The sequence below is a fragment of the Miscanthus floridulus genome, chromosome 2, assembly GCF_019320115.1.
Source record: "Miscanthus floridulus cultivar M001 chromosome 2, ASM1932011v1, whole genome shotgun sequence".
NCBI lineage: Eukaryota > Viridiplantae > Streptophyta > Magnoliopsida > Poales > Poaceae > Miscanthus > Miscanthus floridulus.
In genome coordinates, this window is record NC_089581.1 from 7,881,250 (window position 1) to 7,894,963 (window position 13,714).

General features: G+C 46.3%; 1 pseudogene; it reads left to right on the forward strand.

Moving 5' to 3' along the window:
* Positions 1-259: 259 nt before the first annotated feature.
* On the forward strand, positions 260-3,660 carry LOC136537823 (probable myosin-binding protein 5; annotated as a pseudogene).
* The last annotated feature ends 10,054 nt before the right edge of the window (positions 3,661-13,714 follow it).

Sequence of the window (13,714 nt, forward strand, 5' to 3'; positions counted from 1 at the left end):
TTCAGTCTGTCACTCGGTGGCAAATTTTTTTTTTAAAAAAAGTCGACAGGCCCATATTTGAATCCGAAATTGAGAAGGCCATGTATCATTATTTAGTTTGAAAATAAATTAAAATAAGAGATTAGTGCTCATTTGCCTCTTCTATTGTTTATTTGTTTATTTTGTTCTCCGTCTAATCTTGTGTACTATCACAGCCTGTTATGACGAACGAGGTACACCCACCTTTATTTCTCCATTTGATACCTTCTAACCTGTCCTTCAATTATTTATTGATGCACGTAAATCCTTTAATTTTCGGTTTATTTATTGGTTCCATGGTAGTTGGCAAGTTGTGCTCCAGGAACACGGAGTGGGGGGAGTCGGGGAGATCTGAGCAAGCCGTTCCTTTCCTCACTTCCTGTCTCCTCTCCCGAAGAGGCAAACAAAATCCATGGCCACCTCAGAAATGTGATAAAGGTATGTCAGATCAGCCGTTTGATCTTCCCTTTTTTTTAATTGCTGATGCAAATTGGGAGTTCTTGAGTTAATCCGGTTTGCTTGATCGGATTGTGTACTGGGATACTAGGATTGGACGTTTCGGTTGTATGAATGAAGCGGTTCTTCATTTGAGTTCTTGCTGTTGAGTTTTGTGGCCGATCCAGTACAACCTGAACTTCTTGTGTTCTTGTGCGATTATTGTATGTAGTTGGGTCATAAATTAGCCTCCAGTTTAAACTAAAGCTGTAAGATGTAGATGTCCTTTATTATACGTTAATCTGAATAATCTTTGACATAACATGGCTAATTGTGGTGAAGATTTTACTTTAGGAGCCCCTCTAGCACGATGGAATCACATGTTTCATTCCTAAAACCCTCAACCCTAATCCTCCCTTGCAAATGGAAATCTGAGTTGGATATGTTCATTTTGATCAAATTATGGGGCTTTTTACTTGTGCTGCAGTTGCCAGTTGGCTTAAGTTTCAGAGTTTAGGTTATTGTTTTTGCCTCTAACCGCACATTATCTTTTCAGTTCTTTTCCAACATGAAATATACAAACTATTCATCCAGTAAGAAATTTCCATCCCAAGTTGAAGTCATGGCTTCAAGAACAATTACTGGTGATCCATGGAGATATCAGCAGTTCTCTGCTCGACTAACTTCAGTTGTCCAAGAATGGGTCTTGATGCTTCTGCTGCTGCTTGAGGGTCTGCTCTCCTATCTGGTGACAACATTTGCACACCTATGCAAGCTGCAACCCCCATGGCCAATATGCACGAGGCTGGATCATGTCTTAGGCAAGGCACATCCGGGTTTTTATCGAGAATTAATGTGCAGTTCTCACAAGGTAGAAGCATCATCATGGGCATTTTGCCACATCCATCAAAAGCTTGTTGATGTTCACAGGATGTGTGAGGCCTGCCTGCTGTCATTTGCCGCTGACAAGAAATCAAACCTAGAAACATACCGGTCCTTGGTGGGGAAACTCGGTGTCGGTGTCGGTGTCAGCAATGTGGGTTGCAACAATAACTTCACTTTGAGAAATGATGCAACTGAAGCACCAGTCATGAAGAAGGACACTCTATGTTCATGTTGCTCAAGACCATTGCAAGTCACATCCTTTTGTGGTTCTTCAAAGCAAAGCTAGTGGCATTGGCATCGAGGGGATTTGCAGAGTTGTTTCAAGAGACCAACAGAGTATCGATGAGATCAATTATGTTGCATACGGTGAGCTGAAGACCTCTGACACTGAATCAGAGCCCTGGCAGCCTGGTGGTAATGTTGGAAGTTTTCTCAAGGATGACCAAGATAATTTGAAGGAAGGTTTTGTATTGGGCCATCATCTAACAAAGATTGCAGATGACAGACCCCCATATGATAACTCACAGGAGAAATTACCTGAGGAGCCTGGGTTGATACCAGTCCAGAATGATGGTTGCGATAATCAGCCTTCTGAAAGTTCAGGAGGTTTGCACAACATCCAAGATGATGGCAACACAAACCTTCAGTCAACTGATCTTTCGAACAAAGACAGGCAGCAAATTGCTGAAGATTCTAATACAAGAGGTCTGAATTATCCATTTATCCTTCACCATGTTGAAGTATCTGCTACCCTTTGTGTTTATGATTAATTCGTTTATATGTGCTGAGGATACTCTCTCTTTTTCCAGGAGATAAATCTGAAGATGATGTTTGGCACAATGCTCTTAGTTCTTCTGATGAGTTTTCAATAACCACTAAATCTGTTGAAACCGACACCTTGCCAGATGAAAACAAAGTTGAATTTACTCAAAGAAGATCAAGGAATAATTCTCTTAAAGTCCATGAAGATTTGAAATCACTGTTGTCACAGCTGTCTACTGCATCCCGTGCAACTGACAGTGATAGCCCTACTGTACAGAACAACCATGAACAAGCCATACTAAACAATATCACAAGAGCACTATCCCTTGACAGAAATTATTCAGGTATCTCCGAGAGCATGGTAAATGAAGCTGAAGGAGAGTGCACGATTGATCAACTGAAGCAACAAATTGAGCTGGACCGCAAGTCGATAAGCCGTCTTTGGAAGGAGCTGGAGGAAGAAAGAAACGCGTCAGCTGTGGCAGCGAACCAAACGATGGCCATGATCATTAGACTGCAGGAAGAGAAGGCAACAAAGCAGATGGAAGCCTTGCAGTACCAGAGGATGATGGAAGAGCAAAGCGAGTATGACCGTGAGGACCTTCAGAAGATGACCAGAATCGTTCAAAATCTTCAAGCTGAGATCGAAGGCTACAGGATGAAACTTAAAGATCAGTTACTCGTCAATGAAATACGTGACCAAATGCGCCTTTCATGTCAGAAAGAACATGCTGGCTCTAGCATCTCCGGAATTAAATCACTCGCTTGTTTTGAGGACGAGAAGACGTACATCGCGAAATGCTTGAGGAAGCTGAGGCAGAAGCTTCATGAATTCTCAAACAACAGCAAGCATGTTCCTGTGCAAAAGGTCAGTGATGGCAAAGAAGATCCAGTTGACGACAGAAACAGTGATGATGCATACGAAGACAGCGAAACTGATGACTCGGTATTCGAAAAGCATCTAGGAAGAAACGGATACGTCTCCAGGGACTCGAAACAAAGTGACCCCAAGGGGCAGTACCATGCCATGGTGAGCGAGAATGACCTGGCTTCACTTGAAGACGAGATTTCTAAAGTCAGTGAGAGGCTGATGGCACTGGAAGCGGACAGGAGCTTCCTGGAGCACAGTGTGAACTCACTGAGAAATGGCAAAGAAGGCGAGGCTCTGATCCGCGACATCGCTGGCAGCCTCAGGCAGCTCCGGAGGATGGGGATCGGTTCGAAGGAGTAGGATATTTGCTGGTGAAGTGGAGATGGTGATGACTGGCTGCTGTAGCAGAGGTAATGCGATGTTTCAGTCAGCTGATGATGCTCCCATTGGCTGAACTTTAAACTTCTGAATTCTACTGAATCACTGATCCAGTGGTACTATTTTGGTTAGTACTGTGTGGGTTATTTATTTATCCTTGGTCTGAGCTAACTGACGGCTGTCAATTTTTGTAGGGTGTAAATAATGATGATGAGCTGATTGTAGCGGAACACATGTGATGTGCATGCGGTTGCTGTCATCTGGTTGTGGTTGAGGTTGTGGGTATGCAAAGGAAGTGCGCTGAGCATTCCGCGTGAAGTCATCTGAATTGCATTGCAGAGTTTTATAATACGTACTGATGCAAAAGGTCTTATGCGTGTCAATTTTGAAATTTGGAGGAGACGATTTCGCTCTCGCATCATTGCCTCATGAGATGGTTGGTTTTTAAAATTTGTTTACTCACTCGCCTTCTCCGGCCACGCCACGCCCACGGCACCGGCACCCGCACACCCCATGAGGCAGCGCACGAGCATGCCGCGCGGTGCGCGTGCGTGTTCCGGCGCCGACGGACGGTGGCTCGCGCGCGGACGATGCAAAGACTAGAGCCGAAACTAAAGGGCTCCCCGTGTTAGGCCCGTCCCATGATCCGTCTCCCCTGGCCTGCCAAGGCGCGAGCCCAGCAGCCACGTGCCCACGTCGTCGTCCCTGATGGAGCGAGCTCGATCTGGTGGCCAGGTTCGCCGACCTCCTCGCTCTGCGAGCACTCCCTGCTGCTTTCCAAAGTGATGCTTGCCGTCCGTCCTCCGCTTCCAGAGTTCCAGTACAGAGTCAAGCATGCGCACAACGAGGGCACAGCGGTAGTACGACACGTAGAAAAAAAAGTCAAAAAGGAATTAGAACGGATTAACTAAAGGAATACATTAGGTACTTTCCTAGACTGAATGAACTAACAATCTAAGACGCTGGATGCGCGCAGTCTGCAAGTCTGAATCTGTGGAATAATGCAGCTGGTTCCAATAATTCCAAACCAGCAAGCATTATTACTACTACGACTTCGATCCCAGGTACGGTCAAATGACAATGCAAAACGTCTCTCATTACGTATGCATTTAGATTCTAGTGAGTGCTAATACCCTTAAAATATCTGTAAAAATATGCTAACACATGTGCATAAGATGATACACTTATGGTTGACACATTTGAGCAAGAGTGAAGAAGTTGGAGTTGAAAAAGAGTTAGTCGCGCTGGTCACAGGGTGACCGGACGCGTCCGGAATTGGGATCGGACGCGTCCGGTATTGTACCCTAGCTCGGGCAAGTGTTGCAGAGGTGACCGGACACATCCGGTATTGGGAGAGGACGAGTCCGGTATTTGGCCCGATGCGAGCAGCGACCGGACGCTGTGACCTAACGTTGCGACCGAACGCCACGCGTCCGGTGTGAACCAGTGAGCCTCGGTTTCTAGCGCTATAATTGATCTGACGCTGGGTGCATCCGGTTTGGTGAGACTGGATGCGTCCGGTCGGCCCAGAGCGGTTCTGGGAGCTCTCTGGACTCGACCTGACGCTGCCTCGCCTGCGTCCGGTCGATTTCTAAGAGCGCGTCCAATCCTTTGTGTCAGTGCGCGACAAAGAGAGCCGTTGGGCGCCAACGACCACTTCATTTGAAGGGGACACGTGGCTCGCGGGGTGACCGGACATGTCTGGTGTAGTACACGAGCTACGCGTCCGGTCAGTGCGTAGACTACCCAATAATTGAGCCAACGGCTCTATTGTTTGGGGTGTCTATTTATATCGTTTGGTCAGCTCAAGCTCACTCTCTTAGCTATTTGCATTGATATAGCAACCTTGTGAGCTTAGCCAAAGTCCTTCCACTCATCTCCATCATAGATTTATCATCTTTGTGATATTGGGATTGAATCCAAGTGCATTGTTTGAGTGATTGCATCTAAAGGCACTTGGTGTTCGTGTTTTGCTGCGGGTTTCGCTTGTTACTCTTGGTGGTTGCTGCCACCTAGAAGGCTTGGTGCAGCGAGGATCGTCGACCGGAGGTTGGTGATTGTCTCCGGCTTCGATCATAGTGTTTGTGAGGAGTTCTTGATCTTTCCCTGACGGAGAGCCAAAAGGTACTATAGTGAATTGCTCGTGGCTTGTGTGATCCTCATCTTGTGTTGGTTGTGCGACACCCAGTTACGGGTTTGGCATGTGATGCCAAGTAGCGTGTGAACCTCCAAATTAGTGTATCGCCACAACGAGAACTAGCTTGTCGGCAAGCAAGTGAACCTCGATAAAAAGTCTTATGTCATCATTGTCCGAGGATTTCATTGATCATTTTGTGATTGATTATGATTATCTTGTGATTGGCTCACTCATCGACATGTCGATATAATCATCACATCCCCTACCTTGCATTTACTTTTCTAGTATAGCTTCGCTCTTTAGTGTAATTAGTTCTGAGAGCAAGCTAGTGTCGGGTCTAGTGATTAGTGTCTCTTTAATTAGTCTTTGAGAGCACACTAACTTAGTGTAGTGATATAGCCATTGTGTGCTTAGAGAATATAGACACTAGAATTGTGGTAGGTGGCTTGCTATTTTAGTAGACTAGCGCAACACTCGCTTTGCCGTTTAATTGTCTAACATATTTGCTAAATGTTGTTGTAGAAATTTTTATTAGGCTATTCACCCCCCCTCTAGCCATTAGGACCTTTCAGCCGCGCCGTGCTGCTCCTCTCACTGCAGCGCCATCCCCGCCGCGCTCTATCTCGGCCGCACCCCTTCTCTTTCCTAACGTCTCTTCTCCTCTGCAACATCCGTTCGATCGTTGCAACATATACAATATACTCTTGAAACATACATGTATAGTCATTGCAACATCCAAATAAAACACATGAAACGTACATATAAAACAGCTAAAACATTTGTAATATACATTTGCAACGTACGTCTAAAACATACGAAGCATGTGGAACATACACTTAAAACATACGTGCGTAGCCCTAGTAATGCTCGGTCACGGGCGTTCGTCCCATCCGGACGTCGCGCCTTACTCTGCTCGTTGCTGCGGCATTCTCCCACCGCGCCCCGACCCATGCGCCGCTCGCCGCTCGCACCTCGCTCCTTTCTCCCACCCATCGCTCGCCCCACCCACACCTCACTCCTCGCTTCGGCCTTGTGCCACGCCGCCTGCTCCCTCTCATAGCGCGCGCCGCCTACTTGGCCGCCATTGGTGCTGGTGCTAGTGGTACTAGCGCGTCGCCGCTCGCTGCCGGATCCCACTCGGATGACCGAAATCTACAGGCTCCGACCTTCCTGTCCTCTATGTTGCAAATATATATTTCAAGTGTTTCAGGTGTCTTAGAGATATGTTGCAATTGTTATATATGGATGTTGCAAAAGTAGATCGGAATGTTACACATATTGTATATTTTGCAAGTGTTTCCAATGGTATGTTGCAAGCGTTCTGAAAAAATGTTTCATCTGTTTTAGACGTATATTGCAGCAAGTGTTTTATCTGGATGTTGCATATGTGTCACACACATGTTGCAAATGTTTTATCTGGATGTTGCACATATTTCGCACACGTGTTGCAAGGGTTTTATCTGGATGTTGCATATGTTTCATACATATGTTGCAACAGTATATTTCTAATGTTCATCTGTGTTAGACGTATGTTGCATCCAAGTGTTGCATGTTGCAAGTGTTTCATGGGGAGCATGGTGAGTGATGGGCGCATGTCCCAAACGCCGAGGGATGAGGTGCGGCGATCTAGGGACCGGTGGACGGGGGCGTAGCGAGCTGGAGTAGGTCCCGCCCACGCGGAGAGAGAGAGGACAAGGTTAGGGAGAAAGAGCAGGCGCAACAACAGGGTAGGGTGTGCGGGGGCAAGGTGGACGGGGGCGGTGGTGCGGCCGTCCGAACACAAAGAGCGGCGGGCAGGGTGTGCGTGCGAGTAGGCGGACCAAGGCGGGCTGCGCGGTCCGTCCGAACGTCTCGCTAGCCATGCTCTTCCATATACTGGTTCAGTGACGGTCCCACATGGCATGTAGCATGGCTCGATCTGAAATGGAGCCGCATTGTCGAATGCCGTATGTCGTCGGTTGTAGATTTTTGAGACGGTTAGAGAATAGGCGTAATAGGTTTTTGAGATTTATACATACTTATGTTAGGTTTGGTCTCCCACCAGTTAGGTCCAACAGCCTTTTGGGCCTTGTTCTCGCGCTCTGATCGGGGGCGCCCAACCCTACATGGTTGGTAGGCCCCCGTCACACTGCGCTATAAATAAAGGTGGGGGCTGGCAGGCTCTTGATACGAGGTTCACCTGAGCCGCCACTCCCCACCGATATTCCCCATCCCGATCCGAGAGGGGCATAGCCAATGACGGGAAGCCGCCACCGTCTCCACTGCGCCACCACTTCACTGCACCGACTCCTCTCTCCACCGAACGTCGCTGCCGGCGCGCAGATGGCATCAGCGAACGACACCCCAGCCGGCACTTCCACCACTCCGACTGCTTCGACTACTACGACCTTCGATGGTCTGTGACTTCATACTCCACCTATCCCTTTTCTCCCTTTTATGTCTATGTAGTTCATGCATTAGGTTTTATGTATATACTGTGATTCAAGAATATGTACCCCTACTTCACTGTGTACCCGATCTATTGAATATGAATGAAATGAATTGAACATTGGAAATTAGTGAAGAAAGTCATACGTTATTTGCAGGGTACGAAAGGCCTCATGCTTACGTATAGAAGATCTGATTCCCTGCAGATAGAGGGGTATTCAGATTCTGATTATGTGGGAGATGAAAGAAAATCCACGTCAGGATATATATTTACTCTCGCAGGAGGGGCTATATCGTGGAAAAGCTCCAAACAAACCGTAACTACATCCTCGATAATGTATGCTGAGTTTGTAGTATGCTATGAGGCAACGGGGAGCCAATTCACCTGCCCCGTTGCCTCATAGCATACTACAAACTCAGCATACATTATCGAGGATGTAGTTACGGTTTGTTTGGAGCTTTTCTACGATATAGCCACTCCTGCGAGAGTAAATACATATCCTGACATGGATTTTCTTTCATCTCCCACATAATCAAAATCTGAATACCCCTCTATCTGCAGGGAATCAGATCTTCTATACGTAAGCATGAGGCCTTTCGTACCCTGCAAATAACGCATGACTTTCTTCACTAATTTCCAATGTTCAATTCCTGGATTCTTTTTATATCTGCCAAGTAACCCGGTAACAAAAGCTAAGTCAGGGCGTGTACATACTTGAGCATATTGTAAACTTTCAACAGCTGAAGCATACGGTACCGCTTTCATTCGGTCAATTTCATATTGGTTCTTGGGACACTGATGTTCCCCAAATCTATCACCCTTTGACTATAGGTGCAGGTGAAGGACTACACGCATGCATACTAAATTTCTTCAGGACCTTTTCTATGTATGCCTTTTGCGATAATCCTAGAACCCCATTTCTTCTGTCTCGGTGAATCTCTATTCCCAAAACGAACGAGGCCTCACCGAGATCTTTCATATCAAAGTTTGAGGACAAGAATTTCTTCGTTTCCATTAGTAGATTTATATCACTACTAGCAAGCAAGATATCATCCACATACAAAATTAGGAATATGTACTTTCCATTCTTGAACTTTGCATAAACGTAATTGTCCTCAACATTTTCCTTAAACCAAAAATCTTTTATCGTTCTATCAAACTTCAAATATCACTGTCAGCTTGCTTCAATCCGTAGATTGATTTCTTTAGGTGACATCCTATATTTCCTTTTTCTTTTACGACAAAACCTTTCGGTTGTGTCATATAAACATTTTCTTCTAAATCCCCGTTAAGGAAAGCCGTCCTTACATCCATTTTATGTAACTCCAAATCATAATGGGCTACAAGTGTCATTATAATTCTGAAGGAATCTTTACATGAGACTGGAGAAAACATCTCATTGTAATCAATCCCTTCTCTTTGCGTAAAGCCCTTCGCCACAAGTCGCGCTTTAAATCTTTCTATATTCCCTTGGGAGTCATATTTTGTTTTGTAGATCCATTTACAACCTACTATTTTGACTTCTTTAGGAATAGTTTCTAAGTCCCAAACTTTATTGGTACTCATTGACTTCATTTCATCTTCCATGGCCTTAAGCCACTTTGATGAGTGGTTGCTTCTCATGGCTTTTTAAATGAGGTGGGATCATCCCCCATCTGAAATTCTTCTGTCTCATAAACTTCATAGTCATCAGTAATAGCTGATCTTCTTATTTTTTGAGACCTTCTAGGTGTCTCTGGCACTTGTTCCACGTTGGGCTGTTGCTGTTCTTCCTCATGTGCGACATTTGGTTCTATAGGTTCCTTAAGGATAGGTTCCTCATGTTCATTCATTGTCGCCACGGGAGAACTTGCAACAGGTGTTGGCACTATAGTGTCCTGCACTATCAGCGCAACAGCAGCAGGTAGCGTGAAGAATGGTTCTTCAACCATCGGAGTGGGTACATGTACCCGCTTCTCCTGTAGGCTGATTTCTCATGCTACCATGCTCCCCCTGATCATGTTATCCTCTAAGAACACAGCGTGCCTTGTTTCTACAATCTTCGTATGTCTGTTAGAACAATAGAAGCGATATCCTTTTAATTTTTCTGGACAGCCAATAAAATGACAGCTAGCTATCTTAGAGTCTAACTTTCCTATGTTTGGGTTAAACACTTTTGCCTCAGCCGGACAGCTCCACACACGCAAATGGTTAAATGAGGGTTCCCTTCCTGGCCATAATTCATATGGTGTTTTAGGTACCGATTTACTTGGTACTCGATTAAGTATGTGAATGGCGGTTTTTAGTGCCTCCATCCATAAATTAATCGGTAATGTGGAGTAACTTATCATGCTTCTTACCATATCCATTAAGGTACGGTTACGTCTTTCAGCCACTCCATTCTGCTGAGGCTCCCCTGGTGTGGAGTACTGAGCGACTATGCCATTTTCCTGTAGAAACTTTGCAAACGGTCCAGGAATTTGGCCATATGGGGTATGTCGCCCATAGTACTCTCCACCTCGGTCTGATCGTACTATCTTGATTTTCTTATTATGTTGATTTTCAACTTCATCTTTAAATATTTTGAATTTATCCAATGCTTCCGATCTTTCTTTAATTGGATAAATATTGTCATAACGAGAGTAGACGTCTGTGAATGTTATAAACAAATCATAACCATCTACACTTTTCATAGGAAAAGGACTACATATGTCTGCGTGGATTATTTCTAAAATTCCTATGCTTTGTTTGGCATCTTTCTTAATTTTCTTAACATACTTTTCTTTGATACAATCAACACATTGTTCTAAATCTGAAAATTCTAAGTGCGGGAGAATTGATTCTTTAACCAATCGTTCTATTTTCCTCCTCGAAATATGGCCCAAGCGACAATGCCATAATTTCAAAGGGACATTATCAATTCTCTTCCGCTTCTTAGTTACATTCACAGATGGGGAATCATTCATATTCTCATCGCATACATTGTTCGCATTCTCAGCAAGAGATAATAAATAAAGCTTGTCTTGTCGGAAGGCAAGACCAACACATTTATTATCAACCAGTATCTTACACTTGCCACCACCAAAGTGGCAATCAATTCCATCATCATCAAGTTTCGAAACGCTATGTATTTACTCTCGCAGGAGGGGCTATATCGTGGAAAAGCTCCAAACAAACCGTAACTACATCCTCGACAATGTATGCCGAGTTTGTAGCATGCTATGAGGCAACGGGGCAGGTGAATTGGCTGAAGAAATTCATACCCGGATTAAAAGTGATTGATAACATAAATGAACCTATGAGGTTGTATTGTGATAACAACCCAGCAGTACAGTATGCTCACAACAATAGGTCAAGTGGTGCTATCAAACATATTGACATAAAGTACTATGTTGTGAAAGATAAAGTTTGGGATCATATAATAAATCTTGAGCATATAAATACAGACAAAATGCTCGTGGATCCACTCATAAAGGGCTTACCACCAAACATGTTCAAAGAACACGTAGCCGGCATGGATTTAAGGGAAAGCCTGTGATTCCCGAACATATAAAGGGCCCAAGAGAGAATTTCATTCTAATACGAAGAGGGGTGTTGTGGCTGTTAGTCTAACGGCACTGATTGCTGTGACGATGAGATAGCTCTATGCACTAATCTGTAAATGAATAGGATAGAAGCAAGAAAAATATGAATTGAAAGTTTTGAGTATGAAATTAAAGAACGAAGAAAAGATGAGAGATCAAGGGGGAGAATGTTAGGTTTGATCTCCCACCAGTTAGGCCAATGGCCTTTTGGGCCTTGTTCTCGCGTCCTGATCGGAGGCGCCCAACCCTACATGGTTGATGGGCCCCCGTCACACTGCGCTATAAATAAAGGTGGGGGCCAGCAGGCTCTTGATACGAGGTTCACCTGAGCCGCCACTCCCCACCGATATTCCCCATCCCGATCCGAGAGGGGCGCAGCCAGTGACGGGAAGCCGCCACCATCTTCACTGCACCACCACTTCACTGCACTGACTCCTCTCTCCACCGAACGTCGCTGCTGGCGCGCAGATGGCATCAGCGAATGAGACCTCGGCCGGCGCTTCCACCACTCTGACTGCTTCGACCACTACGGCCTTCGATGGTCTACGACTTCATATTCCACCTATCCCTTTTCTCCCTTTTATATCTCTGTAGTTCATGCATAAGGTTTTGTGTATATACTGTGATTCAAGAACATATACCCCTACTTCATTGTGTACTTGATCTGTTGAATATGAATGAAATGAATCTAACAATTTACACACACGCGCGTGCGTAAATAAAAGAGCAAAGCATGCTTCCCGGTGCCCGCTGCCTTCTCCGTCCGCGCGCCCCCATTTCCTCTGGGTCGTCGACCACTTATCACGCCCACTAGCCAGCGCGCTCGTTCACGTGCGTCGGTGCGTGTTCCGGCCGGCGGCGCCGACGATGGCTCGCGGAGTTTGCGGTACGGTGGTGCTGGAGCTGGATCGACGCAACACGCGCGCGCGGAGCAGAGCCGAAAGTCCGAGCTCGCGTGTTAGGCCCGTCCCACGATCCAGATCCGTCTCTCCTCTGACCGCCTGACAAGGAGAGGGAGAGCCCAGCAGACACGTCGTCGTCCCTGCTGGCTGCTGTGTGAGACCCTGAGCGAGCTCGATCAGGTGGCCAGCAGGTTCGCTGATCGAGTTCCTCTGCCCGAGTGCTCTCCCTGCCTTCCGAAGTGCTTGCCGTCCTCAGCTTCCATCTTCTTCAGTCCCAGGAGTCAAACATGCGCACATTAACACTGTATATAGTTTTCTCGGGTTGACACGTAGAGAAGGGTCAAAAAGGAGACACAACGCATTGGTCTACTTGTACTCGGTGCTTCCCTGACCGAAGAAGCTGAATTGCCGGCGGGTGTGTGCATGCATGCAGACTGCAAGTCTAATCAAATTTCCTCCCCTGAAAGACAACGACTAGACAAGCAAGCATTTACTTGTTCATTCCAAGGTCAAATGACAATGCAAAACGTCTCTCCCTCTCATCTCTCCGCGCACTACTAGCTAGTGTTTACCATGTAGCCGTGCGTGCGCCCGTGCATGTATTTATACGCATGCATTGCATACACATCGCAGCACAGCCTCACACGACGATCGCGGCAATTAAGGCTACTCGATCGCGATCGATTGCTAGCTGTGAAGTGTGAATCCATCCATCGATCGACCATGAGGTCCTCGAAGCTTGCAGTCGTCGTTGCAGCAGCGGTTCTTGTCCTTGCCGTGCTCGCCTCAGGTGGCGGCGTCGTTGGCGCGGCGGCGCGGCCGTTGGTGATGAGGCAGGGCGCCGGCAGCTCGGGCGCCGGCGCCGTGCTGGATCGCGTCGCCGTGGCTGTGGAGCACACGAGCACGAACTCCTCGGCGCAGCCGTCCAACTGCACCTACGGGAGCAACTCCGGCGGCGTGTGCCCTCCCGCTCCCGGTGTAGGGCACTAGCCACTAGCAGTAGCAGCAAGTCCCAGCCAGGCAGCCGCCCAGCCACCCAGAAATGCCCCGGCTGGGCGCGCGGCTGCCCAGATTTCCCCGTTACAACATTCGTGTGTACTAGCTTCTAGTCGGCCCAAAAAATCCTAGGGCCCAGATGGTTACTCTTGTGTATGGTTCCACTATGTATGTCGACGTGTGAACAGGCCTTCAGCCCTACGGACACAGGTTACAGGTTTATCAATTGTTGTTATTTGTCTCTCAAAAAAAACCAGTTGTTATTTTTATTTCGCTATAAAAAAAATGCTGTTGTTTTTTATTATTATATTACTTTATTTATTATTATTGGAGCCTCTG